This window comes from Amblyraja radiata, chromosome 30 (genome assembly GCF_010909765.2).
Source record: "Amblyraja radiata isolate CabotCenter1 chromosome 30, sAmbRad1.1.pri, whole genome shotgun sequence".
NCBI classification, from domain to species: domain Eukaryota; kingdom Metazoa; phylum Chordata; class Chondrichthyes; order Rajiformes; family Rajidae; genus Amblyraja; species Amblyraja radiata.
In genome coordinates, this window is record NC_045985.1 from 16,681,474 (window position 1) to 16,699,441 (window position 17,968).

General features: G+C 47.6%; 1 protein-coding gene and 1 pseudogene across 1 annotated transcript in view; both read right to left on the bottom strand.

Moving 5' to 3' along the window:
* LOC116989973 (stonustoxin subunit alpha-like) overlaps positions 1-17,968 on the bottom strand; it is a 224,785-nt gene that overhangs the window by 34,698 nt on the left and 172,119 nt on the right. The gene's annotated exons all lie outside the window — the stretch shown is intronic.
* On the bottom strand, positions 3,787-7,519 carry LOC116989974 (annotated as a pseudogene).

Below are 17,968 nucleotides of genomic sequence, written 5' to 3' on the forward strand. Positions count from 1 at the left end.
GATCTTACTTTTAGTAATGTAGACTAGACTAAGTGGAACCCGTTGGGTCCCATATTCACACGGGAGGGCTGGTCCTCCAACGCAATATTCCACCTCTCCACCAATTCCAATATTAGTGGCCAGTGGCCAGTGGCGGGGGGGGGGGAGGGCTTTCTGGAGTGCTAGTATGGGTGTTGTGGCCTGAAGGGACAGGCTTACAGAGGGCTAGTATGGACATTGTGGGCCGAATGGATTCTTGGGCTGGCGGCTCAGTCACTCAAGCATGTTGTGCTGGCAGCTCACTCACTCACGGCTGGTGGGCTGACAGTTGACTCACGGCTATTCCGTTTCAAGCAGGGTGCAAGGCCACCAAATTCAAGTGCAGTTTCATACCATTTCAAGCAGGGTGCAAGGCCACCAAATTCAAGTGCAGTTTCATACCACTTCAAGCAAGGCGCAAGGCCACTGAAGACAGCGAGTCGTGACCTCTCCCTCCTCCATCTTGCAGAGACTGAGCCACGCCCACTCTTCTGGGTTTATAGTCCCTCCCCCCTCCCACCAGAAGGGGGTGGCCTTCATGGCGGGATTGACAGGAGAGAGAATCTCAACTTTTTTAAACACTAATAAATCTTTTATTTTTCATCGATGGGAAAAATCTTCATCACCTGATGAGCGGAGGGGGATACCGAGTAAGATGGCCAAAATCACAGCCATATGTGATAGCGCTTTTTCTAAAATCAATATAAAGCGCAAACAGGAAGTGGTCAAGATTAGACTTTTAATTATAAAGAAGGCAAGGCAACTTTAATTAGGCAAGGCAACTTAAATTAGGCATGGCAACTTAAATTAGGCAAGGCAACTTTAATTAGGCAAGGCAACTTTAATTAGGTAACACAGCTTTAGCATTTCCAAACCAAAGGCAACACAGCTTTAGCATTTCCAAACCAAAGACAACACAGCTTTAGCATTTCCAAACCAAAGGCAACACAGCTTTAGCATTTCCAAACGATATTTTCAAACCACATTAATGGCACTGAGAGGTCAGTAAAACCACTCACAGTTTAGTAGACATGTGTTCAATATTATTCACAGCTCAGACTGAGAGGCGTGACCCTCTCGCTCCCCCAATCTTGCAGAGACTGACTGAGGCACTCAACACTTCCGGGTTTTATAGTCCCTCCGGAAGGTGCGTGGCCTTCTGGAGAGAGAATCTCAACATTTTTTTAAACACTAATAACTCTTTTATTTTTCATCAATGGGAAAAATCCTCTTGTTCTGCGCAGCAGAGGGGGGCTCTGAGTAAGATGGCCATAAATCGCAGCCGTAAGTGGCATCGTTTTTTCTAAAATCAATACACAGAACAACAGCAAGTGGTCAAGATCAGACTTTTAGTAATATAGATATGGGGAAGTAAAGCTGAGGCACAGGACTGCTGTACACTTGCACCGCGGGAAGAGATTTGTTTGGAGAAGCATTTGTTTCGAAAGGACTAGAATACAAAAAAGATGGGTGTAATGATAAGGCTTTATATGGTGTTGGTGAAACCACATTTGGATAATTGCGAGCAATTATCTCCTTAGCAGATAGCCTCTTATGTGCAGAAGGGTGTGCTGGTGTTGGAGGGTCTAGATGGGTCTCAACCCGAAATGTCACCCATTCCTTTTCTCCGGGGATGCTGCCGTCCCGCTGAGGGTGGAATTCTTTGCCCAGTCAATGGAAAATTTTAAAGGCAGCTTCGAGGAAGGAAGGTTCGGTGTGAAAGGCTATTGGAAGATGGGGGAGAAGAAGGACGAGGAATTAGAATGAGGATTTGTGTATCGGTTGAGTGAAACACACTGGAAAACAGCTGGAATGAACAGAGAACCAATCCATCATGTTTGCCATTTTTTTCTTTAACATTTCTCCAGTACTTTTCCCTCCCGCCGCTCCTTCATTCGAATACTCTGGTGACAGCTTCTCGTTGTTTCCGATCTTTTCTCTGAACTCTGCCTTCTTCTTCACAGCGGTCAGTGCCTCAAAATTCGCTCAATGAAGCCTGGCTTTGCCTCGTTTTTCTCAGCCTGAATCAGGAGGTCAATGTAAGCCGGGGTGGACAACGAGTTTGGTCTCAGGGCTATTTCTTCAAGTCGTCTCGTGCTCTGGGATAATTTTTGAATCAAATCCAGAACTGTGTTCTACACCTCAGTAAATTCCTGCTCAAGTGACTCCATAACCTTCTGCAGGCTCATCTTCTCACCGTATGCCTTCTCATACTTTTTCTTCAGTTTGTTGTACGTCCTCTTCTCCTTTTTTGTTACACAGACATACCTGTACTTTTCCCTTCGGTGTTTTCGTGAGGCGCACTTCCCCGGACAGACTTTACAATTTCCCCACCAGTCCATTGATGAACACCAGTATTTGTAAATATAACCTGCATACGTACAGGGGTCGTGACAACTGTATTTACAAACCGTACAGTTGTTTACTAATGAATCATCGCTGCCAAGTTTCCTCTTTTCTTTAACAGTCACATCGACCTCGTACTCAAAGTCTTTATTTTCTTCCAGTTTTGACTGGTTTTGTTTCAGAACTTGTTGGGATTTTTTGAGCTCCTCTAATTTGGTCAGCCCTGCTTGGATCAGAGTCTGCAACCCGGCCACTACAGACTCCAGCTGTCTACATTCCTTCAGATCCTCTTTGGTCAGGCACAGGCTCCTCGCCTGCATCGTGCTCAGAGCTGCGAAGAACTTCTTCATACTGTTTGTCCCCATCTTCCACAACACCTGGTTAAAGTCATTATCCTCTTCCCCGCTGTCGTCAGATCTCCCCTCGTCACCAGAGGTCGGACACTGGGCATAAATGGCACAATTGTTAAACTTGAAGTGTACTGGCAATCCCTTTTTGTCTTTGGGGCAGGGTACCTGGGCGGCTTTCAGGGCCTCCAGAACTGGGGGGCGCTGCCCGTCCGCGAACGTCACCATTATCTGAATGTTCTTCGCAACATCTTTGCCAAAAATGGAAAGGATGGAATCCAAGACATATTTCTGTGTCGGGGTCAGGCGAGCCAAGGAGGCTTGGACGATGAAACAGACCGCGCCGATCTGATCAACGCCCTGTGGGGAAGTGAAGAACTCACGGATGTGGGCAATGATCTGTTGATCCCGGCTGATGCCCCTGGTGTCCCCGAACCCTGGCGTGTCGATGATAGTCAGAGAGCAGTCGATGTTAAACCCTACCTGGTGGTGGAGATGGTAGGCAGTGATGGAGGAGGTCTGGCTCTCAGCCTGAGATTTTCCCGTCTCCTCCTGTACTAACTGGTATCTGAAGTTGTCCCCCACTCCACGCCCAAGATGTAGTTGATCATCCCGTTGATGAGGGTTGTCTTTCCTGATCCAGTTGCCCCCAGCACCATAATTATCTTCATCTTGTGCGTAGTGGTGGGCTTTCCTAAGGAGCATTTCACAAGCTGCTCGGACTAATTAAACACCTCCCTTTCTAGGTTGAGCTTGTAAATGGAAGGGTTTCCTCTGGATATTAATTGAGCTTGTTCGAGAAGTTTCAGGGCAATTCTCTTTGGTCTGTGTGAACTATCGTGGCATTGTCTGTCTTTTGTCTGAAGCTGCTCCCATGATCCGTCCAATGCATCCCTTGAAGGTTCTTCCTTGTATTCATTCCTGTATTGAAACAGGTCGGCTCCAATCTGACTTGATCCATCATTGGACAGTGTTGGGTTGGGTGAACGATCCTGGAAGACCGGTTTACCAGGAGGACTTGTCGGCTGGGTGGAGACCTTGTAGATCTCACTGGCCTTGCTGACCCCTACCTTGGTCACTGCTCTGTATCGGAGTGGGATGTGTCAGGTGTATCTGGTATTGTCCATTTCTCCTGCTGGCTACCTCGATACTCTACCTTGTAGCCCACAATCTCATCAGAACCACATGTGGGTGGCTCTAACTGCAGCGTCACACTGTCGTGTGTTGTCCCACTCGCTGTTGGTCTCTCAGGCTGAGACGGGGTTTCAAAGCAGCGGCTCCCTCCCCCATACAGGTAAATAGACGCACCCACGTTACTGTCATCCTGTGCGGATCCAACAAGAAATTTTACTTTTTCGTCACCACTGTTGGCTGTGGCAAATTCCAGGAACAATTTGGACCGTTTCTTCATCTTCTCGGTTATGGACGATGAGTGAAACCAGGGCTCGTTGTGTTGTGTTGTACAGGCTCCGGCAGCAGGAGGTGGCATCTGCATTTTCTCTACTGTGAGAGATTGGAGGTAGTTGATTGCCTCCGTCAGGTAGAAATCCTCCTGATGCAATGTTGTGAATGTGAAGCAGTCTGTTACTGGACCCATCAACACTTCATGCAACTCTCTCCTTGATTTCACAACAGGTATGTCTTTCATTATCCTGAGGCAAAGTCCCACAGCCATCATCTCCCATTCCTTGTCATCCAACCATGCGGTCAGTGCTTGGTGTTCAAATGGTGACTGCTCCCTGTTCTTCAGTATGTCCGTCAGCAACCTTTCCTCCTTCCCACCGCCCCGAATGGACGGCAAAACTCTGGCTAAGGTCCTTTGGAAAACCAGTTTGTACTTCGGACACATCTCTCGGAATTGAAGCATCCTGGAAACCTAACTGCAACACTGTCTTTCATCAGGTCATTGCACCTCATCACGGCCTCACTGAGCTGTTCCAGTACACACTGGCAGCGATTGACCAGTCCCACGCTGATCTCACTCACCAGCTGTGCAGCTTTTGAGTCGAGTTTATTGAGAGGATAGAGCCAGACAGTGTAGGGCACTGAATGTTCTCCACCTGAGCCCAGGAGTTTTGGGAGTGTTGCGTAGATACTAATGGCATCTTGAAAGGTGGTGGGAAAGCTTCAACGAGAAGTCTCCGTAAAAGGTGCAGCTAAATTTCTTGGTATCAGACTTTTGATCTTGTCATTTCTAGGGAGGCCACTCCTTCAATCGCAATCGTAGGGAGAATATTAATCATTACCTCCATGTTGCCCTGAATATGCTGTATGTTCTCAGCTGAAGAAGCCATTTGGTCAAACACAAAGAAGGCCTGGGCCCCATACAGCACTGCTGTAATGACATGGGTGGCCGAGCCCTCATCAAACACACTCGGGTAGGTAATATTCTGTCTTCCTAATTGACTCATCGTCAGTTGTTCAAACCTGGTTGTGGTTTTATACTGAAGGGTAACTCGTGCTTGTTGCTTTGATTCCTTCGTGTCTCTGAGATATTTTGCCGACCCTTTCACCTCCACTAACCCACCCAGGAAACTCGCTTTCAGTGATGCTGACACATTGAGGGCAGTGGCTTTCTTCTCCATGGAGTCTGATGCAATGATGTGAATCTCAGTGCTGGGCTGGTAATGACGGTCAAGGTTGTTCTGCAGTGTCTGCAAGTCCCACAGGGTGATGCCTACAGAATTTAAAAAAAATGATCAACACTGTAAACTTGAGGGAAGCCTGAATATTGTCCAGGACCTGCTGAGGCTGACACCTCACCTGTGATCTCTGCCTGGCCCCCTAGCTCTCTCCTCCCTGGTCTCCCATTGTCATTTGCAAAACATCAACTTGCCATGGGATCTATCCATTGTTAGACACACTGAGACATTCTCTCTCATAATAAAATTACCTGGAATTTTACTGCCAGAATAACTAATTTTTACAGCCAGGTACATCTCATTAGTGAATACGGACCGCGTCTATTTATTTCTAACTCCATAAACAGATTTTAGTTTAATGGGCCCTAATCTTTTATCTGGTTATGCTCCTGTCCTTAATCTATATACTATTAAAACTGAGTGTGTGTGTGTGTGTTTGTGGGTGTATGTCAGATTCGGCCTTTGATTCCTTGGTCCACCAAAACCACACGCTGAAACTCCGTGATTTTTTTCCATTTCGCTAGCTAATTCACTTTTACATTCACTCATGCACTCCTCAAAATATTTGGGCATTTTTACGTACACATTTTAAAATAAAATCCTCCCCCCCCCTCACTCATTTTGTCGCCTCCTGCTGGCCAACGACCATCACGGCTGCTTCCGCCCAGCTCTGCTTGAAAAACGCCAACATTTTTCCCAACCGCTGGTGCTCGGCCCGGCTCAGTCACGCAACCTCAAGCCAAACTTCGGATGTTCAACCGCTACTTTTCACCCTCGGGCGAAAAGCAGCGGAGGAACAGCCAGCGTGACAGAGCCGGCGTGTCAGAAGCGCCGAGGATGCGAGGCCTCACAGTCTCTGATGGGGCCGCTTTCACAGACTTTACCGTCAGCGGCAGAGACAACTTCGGAGTGGCTCCGTTAATGCATTCATTCCACAGTGAGTTCAGTTCAGTAACAACACTCCCCCTCCCTCCCCCCCCTCCCACCCCTCCTCCCCCATCATTCCTTGCATGATTTTACATATTTGGCTAATAAAATAATTACAATTACAATTCCTATCATACGATCTCCTATATCCAACCTTCATTACACCTTGATGTCCTGGGTCCAAGTGGAATGAGTGTTGTTACCTTTCCACTTCATGGGAACACTTTGTCCTGAATGACTCTCACTAACCTGCAAGTAGCTGTTCCCCAGTCTACTTTATGCCAGGTGATGCCTATATATTGGTTCAGAGAGTCATAGAGCCAGAATAACTTGGCCTGACCAACGTACCCCACCCAAGCTATTCCCACTTGAGGCACATAACACACTATGTGCAATTCATGTACCTGCGAAAGTATCTTTTAAATGCTGTTGTAGCTACCTCTTCTGGCAGCTCGTTCCATGCACCCACCACCATTTGAATGAAAAAGATGCCCCTCAAGTTCCTATTAAATCTTACCCCCTCACACGTTAAACTTATGTCCTCTGGTTCTTCATTCTCCTACTTTGCATCTATGCATTCATCCTATCTCTTCTGATGATTTTATACTTGTCTATATACCCCTCAGACCCATAGCCTGCCCAACCTCTCTCCATAGCTCAGGCCCTCAGGTCCTGGCAACAATGTCGTAAATTTTCTCTGCACTCTTTCCAGCTTAATGACAACCTTCCTGTAGCAGGGTGACCAAAGCTGAACACTATACTCCAAATATGGTCTCACCAACGTATTGTACAACTGTAACAACATCCCAACTCCTATACTCAATACCTTGGTTGATGAAAATGAATGCACCATAGCCCTCTTGACCACCTTGATGGCTGTCTCTGGGAACTATGTACTGTTAGACCTCCACTTCAACACTCCAAAGGGTTCTCCCATTAACTGTGTAGATTCTGCCCTGGTTTGACTTCCCAAAGCAACAAGTCTCAACAATATAAAAATCAGTCTTATTGTTTCACTTAATTCCCACACCATGCTTATCCCATTGCAAAACGGCACTGAAACAGAGTTGTGGTCACCAACGTGAGATTGGTCACCTGAACCCATGGCTCTGCATTGACCACGTCTGATTCATGTAATAACATTCCAGTACCTGGGATCAGACTATCTGATCAGCAATCGTACAGCATTCCCAACTGGAAAGGGCGACCCAGAGCGGACAGTTGCATGAGATCACTCATCACTAAACCAGATGTGGAGACTCAGGAAATGTCAGTGATCTGAAACAGAAAAAGGAATAAAACATGACCAGCTGAATCCAATCAGCACACTCTGGAGATGGATATCTGAAAGACAGTTCACAATCAATAAAACCTCACCCTTATTAGTTCACTAAATCCTCTGTGACTGCAGATCTTTGGTTAGGCCGCATTTGGAGAATTGGATACAGTTCTGGTCGTACCAATACAGGAATCGTAGGGATGCTTTAGGGAAGGTGCAGAGAAGGAGAGAAGGTTTACCAGAATAATAGACACAGAAAACTGGAGTAACTCAGCGGTTCTGACAGCATCTCAGGAGAAAAGGAATAGGTGATGTTTCAGGTCCTTCTTCAGACTGAGAGTCAGGGGAAAGGGAAACTAGAGATATAGACAATGATATAGAACAAATGAATGAAAGATATGCAAAAAAGTATAGGAAACAGGCCATTGTTAGCTGTGGGCCAGATGAAAATGAGTTACAGACGAATTCCCACCCAAACCACCTCCCCAGGTACCTTCCCCTGCAACCGCAGCAAATGAAACACCTGTCCCGATAGCTCCTTCCTCGACTCTGTCCAGGGACCCTGAGAGTCAGGCTGCATTTGGAGAACTGTGAGCAAATTTGGGCCCCATATCTGAGAAAGGATGTGCTGGCTCTGGAGAGGGTCCAGAGGATGTTTACAAGAAGTATTCCAGGAATGTGGGTTAGAATATGATGAGCATTTGACAGCAATGGGCCTCTACTCGCTGGAGTTTAGAAATTTGAAGGGGGACCTCATTGAAACATACAGAATAATGAAAGGCATAGGTAGAGTGGAGGTGGAAAGGATTGGTGGGAGAATCTCGACCAGACGTCAAAGCCTCAGAATTAAAGGGTACACTTTTAGAAAGGAGGTGAGGAGGAACTTCTTTAGTCAGGGGGTAGTTAATCTGTGGAACTCATAGCCACGGAGGGCTGTGGAGGCCAAGGGTGATGGGAACGCACGAAAATGGGGTTAGGAGGCAGTGATCTACCATGATTGAATGGCAGAGTAGACTCGATAGCCGAATGGCCTAATTCTACTATAACTTGTGAACTTGTTGTTCCAAAACTACATGTTCCCCTCACACAAAGCATCTGAACTGAACCTCCCTGGCCAGGTTCCCATTTCAGTCACAGAATCGAAACTCACCAGATTCCTCTTACCCAAGTGCATGATGAAACACTTCCCCATATTAAATTCCATTTGTCCATCCACTCACTCAGTCTCTCTGTATATTTGGAGAGTTAATACATCCTCATTGCCACATGACCTCCGTACCATGGTCTGAAGTTCGCATCACCACACAATAGGAAAGGTATGATCCCTGGCGAGGTTGCAGAGGAGATATGCTGGGACATTATGCGGGTGTTGTCTGAGAGTTATGAAGAGAGACTGCAGAGAGTTTGTGGGGTGAATTGATGAGCAAAATTAGGAGGTGCAGAGATTGGATAGAAAGTGAAGTGATCTGCAGTGGTCAGCACGGAACATTGGATGCCACAGCCCTCCGGACGGCTGTTACGGGGAGGAGACAATCTCCCACCTCGTCACAGAGAGTGATTTCAGATCCTGATGCAAAGGCACCTTGTCACAGTTCATCCCTAACAGACCCATAACAGAGGACTTTCTGATTCATGGGATGTACCCAATGACACATTGACGTGCTGCTGGAAAATCATCAACTCGGTGAAAGACATTCTTGGTGAGGTGAGGTCAACGGCAAGGCTCTGTAGGGGAGGACCTGTCCGCTGTGGGGCATGGGGGTTGGGGTGGGGGAGGGGGAGGGGGGGGGGGAATGCAAATACTACTGACTGTATTAATTATTCGGAATAAAGTTTATATTTTAAATAAAGAAAATCACCCGCCCACTAAAGTCTGCAGGCTTGAAACTCTTGTAACTCCATTCCACCTGCTGCTCTGGGCTCCTGAGTGTGTCCACGGGACTCTCGTGTTTGCCCGAGACATCTGCATGGGTAAATTAACACATCCCCCACCCAGGAGCCCGTTGTTCAGCAGGAAACCTCCATCCAAAGCAACAAGACCGAGATCAAGGCAGGCCCGTGTTATAACTGGTAGCTTTTTGGAATGGCAAAAGCACCATAAAATCAGCTGAAGCAAAATATACAAGGTAGACACCATGGAACTGCTGATGATGTAACATTTTTTTTAAAAGGCACAAGAGTGCTGGAGTAACTAAGCACGTCAGCCAGTATCTCTGAAGAGCATAAATAGATGACGTTTGGGGTCAGGTTCCTTCTTCAAACTAAATGTAACACATATCCTCGGTGTTCACAGCCCTGCTATTTGCTGCTACTAAACACAACACACCTTCAATGTCTATTTTACTTCGGAGTCACGTGAGTGACTACGTGAAGAACCCGCTTCTAACGCATGCGTGCCATATCGCTACACGCATTGCACGAGTCAACAGAAGGGTGGAGGACATCCCCCAGTAACGGGAGAAGGAAAAAAGGACCAGCAAAAGGCAGGTAAGGACTCTGCATTTTTATTCACAGAAAAATGGACAGAGTGAAAAGGAAACGGTCTGCAAAAAAGCTGCCCGAGAAACGCGTTGTAAACGTGGATGAACGGCAGAGACAGCAGCCGTCGGCTCTAGAGGCCTCGGTAGAGGAATCAGCTGTGCCAGAAATCATTCTGGCACCGACGAAACTTACTCACCGGCCGGGAGGCAAAGTTCAAACTAAAACGCACCATCTAGCAGAGCCCGACTTGGAGCAGCAGCGGGCGACCAGCCCGTATCAATATCGGACCAGGGCTGAACGGGTGCGGCAGACGGAACAAACCCGCTATGAGTGGCTGCATACGGAGCAGCCAGGAGAAACAGCTGACCGGGAACAGACGTGGACTGACAGTCAGGCCAGCGGCGGGACGAGGAAAGCCCGCAAACCAGCACCTGTGAGTACCGGGGACGGGAACAGCTGGGATACAAAGAGCAGCACACTGCTGAAAGGCTGCAGGAATGGGAGCAGCCAAAAATAGCAAGTGCAGCTCACCGTCTAAAGGAGCTGCTGGAGGAGCTCCTTCACAGTGGCAGTCCCATGAATGTGGAGACTAGCCACAGTGGGCAGACAAGCCCCATATGGGTACCCCGTGAGGGACCCCCTGAAATCTCGACCTCTTCGGAGGAGAGTGGGCAGGACCCTGATGGGCCAGACCCTGATCACACAGCTTCCCATGATCCTGAATCTGCAGAAAAACATACACTGCTGGACATGGTGGCTGATTACTTCAAACCAAGTCAAACAGGGGCAGACTTGGATTCCAGGATGGCAGCCAGTATTAACTACATGTCTGGCCATCAACTCCAACAACAAATATTCACAGAGACACTGGCCAGACATCTGCCACCTGGTAACTGTGATGTATTACAAATCCCCAGTGTCAACCAATGCATTTGGAAGCATATGGGGAAGGAAATCAGGAACCATGATCTCAAAATCCAGAAAGCCTTAAAGGGGCTTACGGCAGGGATCACAGCTTACATCCGCACCCTGGACAAAACAGAGCAAACTAAAGGCCACCAAGACGAACTAGCCCTGCTCTGTAATGTACAATATGAGCTGAATAGCATGCGGAGGGCGGCTATTCAGCCAGCACTGGATCCTAAATATGCAACAATTTGCAAACAAAGAGCCGTTAAAACCCCAACCCTTTTGTTTGGGGAAGCCAAGACACTGGGGCTCATCAAAACCAGCGCAAAGGCTTATTTTGGATCACGGTACCAGCCACATGGAAGACCGAAAAGTGTGGCTTATATCAGTGGCAGTGCCAGAACCCAATATAACCCGCAGCAGCCTTCTTTTAGGGTATGGCCAGGGACGGCCACCCTGGAAGATGCGGAAGCCTAAACCTCCAGTACAACCACGAACACGAATAAAAACAAAACCCCCTTTTTTCAAAAAACAAAGAAAATAATACAACCACCAGTAACCATGGAGGTAGGTGGGTGTGGTTCTTTTGTTAAAAAGGGACCCACGACGGTGGGAGGGAGGTTGCAATACTACAGTGACGAATGGTGTAAAATCACTACAGATTCGTATGTTCTAAGCAGTATTCAGGGTTATCTGATAGAATTTACTCATCCCAATAACCCCCCAGTACAACATACACCAGAAAGGCATTTCGTCCTTACAAAAACCGAACAATCTAAAGCCCACATGGAGCTACAACGATTGTATACAAAAGGTGTGATTGAGCATACTACTCATGAACAATTAAAATTTGTATCAAACATATTTATTAAAAATAAAAAAGATGGGGGTTGCAGGATTATCATTGACCTTTCAACCCTAAACACATTCGTTCAATATGTTCATTTTAAGATGGATACCTTTATCACTGCTAAAGAATTAGTATCAGCTGGTTTCTATATGACAAGCATTGACTTAAAAGATGCATACTATACAGTACCCATCAAAGGGGAACACAGACGGTAGTTAAGTGTAAATTGATACCAGAAACGAATATGGATTATCTAGGATTCACCATTAACACGGTCAATATGTTAGTAACTTTACCAATAAATAAAGCCGCAGCCCTACAGGAGGATTGCAGCGAGCTTCTTAACACCAACAGACCCTCCATTAGACGGGTAGGCCGGATAATTGGGAAGATTGTGGCTACATTCCCGGCCACACATTTTGGGCCATTACATTATCAAAATTTGCAAAGAACAAAAATTAGAGCACTCAAATTTAACAAAGGTCATTTTGATAGACCTATGGAGCTGCCTACGGAAGCTATAATTGAACTACAGTGGTGGGAACATAGCATTAGGTATTGCTCCAACCCCATCATTATTGACAACTCGTCTATGGTATTACAAAATGGTGTATCCAAAGAAACATTTGGATATCGGCAACATAAAGGTAAGCTAAATTCAGTGGCAGACACCAGGTCACGCAAATTTAATGAAAACACGGAATGGATGTTAAATAAAATGTATTTGCTGAAATTACAGCAAAATATGGTAGACCAGATATTGATATTTTTTGCGTCCAGGTTGAATCACCAATTACCAAGGTATGTGTCCTGGGAACCAGACCCTGGGGCAGAAGCTACAGATGCTTTCTCACTGCATTGGGGGAAATGGCGTTTTTTATGCTTTTCCCCCATTCTGCATCATCAATCGGGTACAAAGGAAAATTCAACAATATTCGGCATCTGGGATTCTCATAGTACCCGATTGGCCTACTCAACCGTGGTATTCGGTCATACAGGGGATGGTGTTAGAACCATGTTCCATTATTGGACATAGCCCGAATTTATTAATTCATCCAGTAACTGGAGGGGGGCAGTCACCCATGCCATAAGACTATGGATTTGTTGATTTGTAGAGTCTGAAAGACCCACTACACGGCATGGGGCTGTCAGACAGGACGATGAATCTCATCACATCCGCACAAAGACTGTCAACACGGAAGCAGTACCTCGGACACATCAAGAAATGGGGCATATACTGCTTTGACAACAACCTAGACCAAAGGGCCAAGAATATTCTGGCCGTATTGGAATTCTTAACAAACCTCCATTATGATAAACGATTGGGCTACAGTGCCATCAATAGTGCCAGAAGTGCACTCTCCAATTACCTATCACAAGGAACGGAGCGGCACACGGTGGGAACGCACCCCCTGGTAACAAATCTTATGAGGGGCATACTCAATGCAAATCCCCCTAAAACCAGGTACTCCAAAATCTGGGGTGTGGGTGTCGTTTTAAACATGCTGAGGAGCTGGTAGCCCATAAACAGCATTATCACTGCAGAAACTGACCATGAAGATGGTTATGCTCATGGCGTTAGTTACTGCACAACGAGTCCAGTCATTAAGCAAACTGAGCCTGGACTCCTTGATCATCTCACGAGAGAAACTGGTGTTTGTCATACATGAGTTAATAAAACAAACAGACCAGGTTCATCGGGTCAAGTGATTGAATTTATGGCATATCCATACGACGAACGTCTGTGTATAGCAAGACATATCCAATTATACATGGAATATACTAAGAGCATTCGAGGTCAGGAAATGGCTTTGTTAATTTCTTACAAGAAACCGCACAAAAGGGTCACGACCCAAACTATCTCAAGGTGGCTCAAATGTGTCCTAAAGATGGCAGGAATAAACACTAATGGTTTTAAATCTCATTCCACCAGGGCTGCAGCAAAATCCGCAGCAAAAATTCTGAGCTACCCACGGACCAAATCCTCAGAATAGCAGGATGGTCATCCGAAAGGACTTTCCAAAGGTTTTATAATAAACCAGTTTTTTGGAGCCATCATCATTTTCGGAAAGCATTTTACGTTCAATATTATAATTTGCCCGAAGGGTTACAGGGCTATGATTTCAATTAATAAATGTATTTTCTCATTATATCACACAAGTCTTTGTATAAGTGTGTCTAAAATTGCTAATGATACTCTCTCCCGATACCCAAGGCAGTTGTGAAGCATGGACTCGTTCCACGGCATGAGGTCACAGAGCTTTGAAATCTTCACGTAGTCACTCACGTGACTCCGAAGTAAAATAGTAAGATTAAACGAGAACTTACCAGTTTGAAGTTTGATCTGTATTTTATGAGGAGGAACGTTGAGGGAATACGTGCCCTCCGCTCCCACCCTCCTATGATCATATCAAAACTGGTATCTCTTTGATAATCTTACTATGTTAGGTCATTATAGTTTCTGTGACCTCACACCGCTGCTTTGAAGAATGGCACGCATGCGTTGGAAGCGGGTTCTTCACGTATTCCCTCAACGTTCCTCCTCATAAAATACAGATCAAACTTCAAACTGGTAAGTTCTCGTTTAATCTTACTATTTTATGTTCAGAAATGTGCAGGTAATTATGGTGCAATGTTCTGATCACGTTGTCACTGTGTGGAATGTCTACACTATAGTGCACTATCAGTGCTGTGGTCAGGATAAACCCCTGCCTTTAGCACTCAGAAAATCAACACATACATAGCTGGATACACACCCTGATATACTATGAGCAGAACACAAAGTGCTTTTGCTCAAGATTCCCACAAATTTAGTTTCTTGAGTCTGGGGTGTGAATCTGTTTCACTCACCGATCAACAAAGCGACTGTCCGCAGTTGTAAGGGGATTGCAGCGTTGACGACGGGACGAATGGTCTCGCTGGGCACAGCCAGTGCTGAGTACAGAGCCAGAACCTCTGGAATGACCACAAGCCTTGCACTGGGTGCTCTGATGTACCGAGATGCCTGGAGCAAATACTAGAGTTGACTCCAATGCCAGCGGCGATATCTGCAAAGGATTTTCTGAACTTGTTCAAGGGTTGTAGTGGGTTCCTCATCCTAGACTGGAATGGAGAAGGGCAATTATTTTTGCAGTTTCGGTCTTAGTTTTCCTAGAAACACAGAAAAACCGGTCACGAGCATCAGACCACAAAAGCGCCAAATGAGGACAGTTTGTGTGATGTACAGTGGGAGATACAGCAAGCTAATGGCAGAGTTGTGTGGGCACAGTTACCCTTCACAGCTATAGTAATCGTTCAAGTTTCATGCTTCACTGGAGGCACAAGGAACTGCAGTTGCAGGTTTGCCAAAAAAGACACAAAGTGTTGGAGTAACTGCGGATCAGGCAGCATCTCAGAACACATATGCCAGCCACGGACTGCCCACAGTCAGCCTAATACATGCACTAAGCAGCTGACCCTAACGGAGCAGCAAACTGCAGCATGACCCATTACGTTTCTGTATTAAATGGAAAGATGTTTGGGAGACCTGCAGGGTAAGTTTCTTTTTTAAACACAAGAGGTTGGTGGGAGCCTGGAATGTGCTGGCAGGGCTGGTAGTAGAGGCAGATACGACAGTGGTATTTAAGAAGCTTTTCGATAGGCACATGGATATGCAGGAAATGGAGGGATATGAATCTTATGCAGTTTAACGTGTTCAACAAGGACATTGCGGGTCAAAGGGCAAGTTCCTCTGCTGTATGTGCTATTAGAAGCGGTTATTTTCCCGATGCCGACTCAACAGATGCTGATCACTCTGCGGACCGACTGTGGATCCGATCAAAAGACGGCAGCATCATCCATGTGCAGGGAGGTTTTGACCCGAGTGCCCCCACTGGCAGTGTCAGTAATGATATGCTCTAGTCTTTCCCGATGTTTTGGCAAATGGATCTATACAGCACACAAACAAGATAGACAATAGACGCAGGAGTAGGCCATTCGGCCCTTCGAGCCAGCACCGCCATTCAATGTGATCATGACTGATCATCCCCAATCAGTACCCCATTCCTGCCTTCTCCCCATATCCCCTTAGAGCATATTTTTAAGAGCCCTATCTAGCTCTCTCTTGAAAGCACCCAGAGAACCCGCCTCCACTGCCCTCTGAGGCAGAGAGTTCCACAGACTCACCACTCTCTGTGAGAAAAAGATGTGAGAGTGGGCTACTATGCCTGACTCCGGATATGATAGGGAAGCTATCCATCAGTGTAGAGCAGTTGGATCTCGTTCCTGATCCCCTGCACAACCCCCAAATTGGAGAGGATGTCCATCATGTGCTTCTGCAAAATGCTGACGAAAGGCATCTCCTGGTCCCAGCTGACCAGGCAGGGTTGGGGTTAGGGTTAGGGTTAGGGTCCTCTGTCCTGCACGTAGTCAATGGTATCCGTGAGCAGAGCCAGGCTGCCTGAGATTTTCCTCCCAGGTGCAGCACAGGTTTGATCCAGATGGATCACCTGTCCAGGAACTGACTTGACCCGCTTTGCGATGGCGTTGAACAGGATCCTATAGTCTATCTTCGTGACGCCCACGACGGCTTTATGCGATCGAGCGGCCCGGCTCCCGCTCACCAGGTGACGGGGCGAGGGGGCAGCAACGGCCCGCTCCGCTCACACGAGACCAGTCCGACCCCCGCGGCACGTGACCGGCACAGTGAGAGGGAAGGGGGTCGCTCCCGTCCCCGCAGCATTTGACTCGGGGGGGGGGGTTAGGGAGAGGGCAGCAACGGACTCTCCCGGGTTCGCCACGTGACGGGGGATAGTGACGGTGCGCCGCATTTGCTACGTGACCGTCCGACACCACCCTCGTCACATTGTGGGGCTTCAATAGCCCCACGCCCTCCTCCCGCTCGCCACGTGACGGGGGGGGGGGGGGGGGGCAGCAAGGGAGGTCGATCCGACCAAAGATTAAAGAGGAGCAAGATAGACCACTCCTCGAAAAAAGCGTAGTATGACGTGTGTGATTGCGGACGCCATTTGATAGGGCATTTTATTGGGTTTCCCCCATACTGTCATGGCGTCCTCATCTAAATCTTCATCTCACTGCTCTGCTATCAATTGTTCTAATCGTAAATGTAGACGACCCGACCTGTCATTCTTTAGGTTCCCCAATAAAAAAGAAAGGTGAGAAAATATTATTATATTCTGTCGTGAAAATGTTATTTTCTGTTCTCCCATCAATGGCCATTGGGAAACTAGGTTTGTCGATACATTAGGTTAGTAGACTTATTTTTAATAGATCTTTACTTACCACAATAATAAAGACAATCATTTTAACACTTGTGTACGTTTTTGGTTTTGTTCTTGGAAGGGATTGGTCCTCTATAATCATTGGATCCGACCACCTAACCGCAGTCACGTGCTGGGCGGGGCTGCAACTGAGGTCGCTCCGTCCCACCCTCGTCACGTGCTGGGCGGGGCTGCAACTGAGGTCGCTCCGTCCCACCCTCGTCACGTGATGGGCGGGGCTGCAACGGCCGCTCCGTCCCACCCTCGTCACGTGATGGGGCTTCAACCAAAGATTATGGAGCGGAGCTTCGCTGTGATCTTTGGCTTCAACGGCCCCACCCCCCTCCTCCCGCTCGCCACGTGGCGGGGAGGACAGCAAGGGAGGTCGCTCCGACCAACCAACCCCAGTCATGTGATGGGCGGGGCTGCAACGGCCGCGCCGCAAGTGGCCAACGGTCACCGCCAAAGATACGGGCGCGAGAGCGAGCGTTGACAGTTGGTCGGGCGCGGGAGTGAGCATTGACAGTTGGTCGGGCGCGGGAGCAAGCGTTGACGGTTGGTCTGGGCCGGGAATGCGCTGGTCTGGGCCGGCCGGGAGCGAGCGTCAACATCTGGACGGCCGAGCGTCAACAGTTGAGTTGGGGGGGGGGGGGGCGGTTAACGGGCGTTGAACAATTGATTGAATGTGAATGTACGGGCGAGAAGGGCCGGCAACAGTTCGACCGTGCGGTTGATGGGCGTCGACATTTGAGAGGGTGTGACCAAACGGGCGTCGATAGTTGGGTCGGTGGGAGGTTAACGGACGTCGAGGAGGAGGCAGAATGTTAACGTGACCGTCCGACACCACCCTCGTCACATGGTGGGGCTTCAATGGCCCCACGCCCTCATCCCGCTCGCCACGTGACGGGGGG